Consider the following 692-nt stretch of genomic DNA (forward strand, 5'->3'; position numbering starts at 1 on the left):
CACCACAGGTAGGGCCGGGGGTACCCTGCCCCAGATCCTGGCCGCGCACGTCAGCCCCACTCCCGTACCCTCCACCGTACTGGATCCGCCTTCCAGCCGCCAGATCTATACTGTCGCCCTCGCGAAGGCCGCCACCGTCTGCGACAACTCGTTGGCTCGTGAAACCATTGCCCGCCAGGAGGCTGCTGGCCGTGACCTCTCTGCCTGGCTGGCCACCCTGCCCCATGGCTGTACCCTGCTGTCCTGCACTGATGACGACCTGCTCGTCTACTTGGAGGCCTGCTGGCTCCCCAACCGTCGGGTGAACAATCCAAGTCCCAACACCGTCAACAATCATCTGGGTCTGCTCCCCGGACTGTTTAACCGCTTGGGCCACGGCAACACTTATGACTGTGGAACCGGTACCGGCAAACCCTGCTGCTCCAGCGCCTTGTCCTCCTACAAGACTGGCTATAGTCGCCTCGCCGCCGACCGTGGCTACGAGGAGCAAGCCGCCATGCCCCTTAGCCCTCGCCACCCTCATGGATCACCTCTGGTCCGGATTCCAGGCTTCCACCACCTCCCTAGCCCGCCTGCTGTTGCACACATGTTGTGCTGCCAATTTATGTGGCACACCAGCTACCGCAGCCATGACACAGGCAAACTGCGGCTACATGATTTCTGTGACCCGCAGGGTGGTGGTCCCTTCCGTG

Source organism: Volvox carteri, assembly GCF_000143455.1.
Source record: "Volvox carteri f. nagariensis unplaced genomic scaffold VOLCAscaffold_30, whole genome shotgun sequence".
Classification (NCBI taxonomy): Eukaryota; Viridiplantae; Chlorophyta; class Chlorophyceae; order Chlamydomonadales; family Volvocaceae; genus Volvox; species Volvox carteri.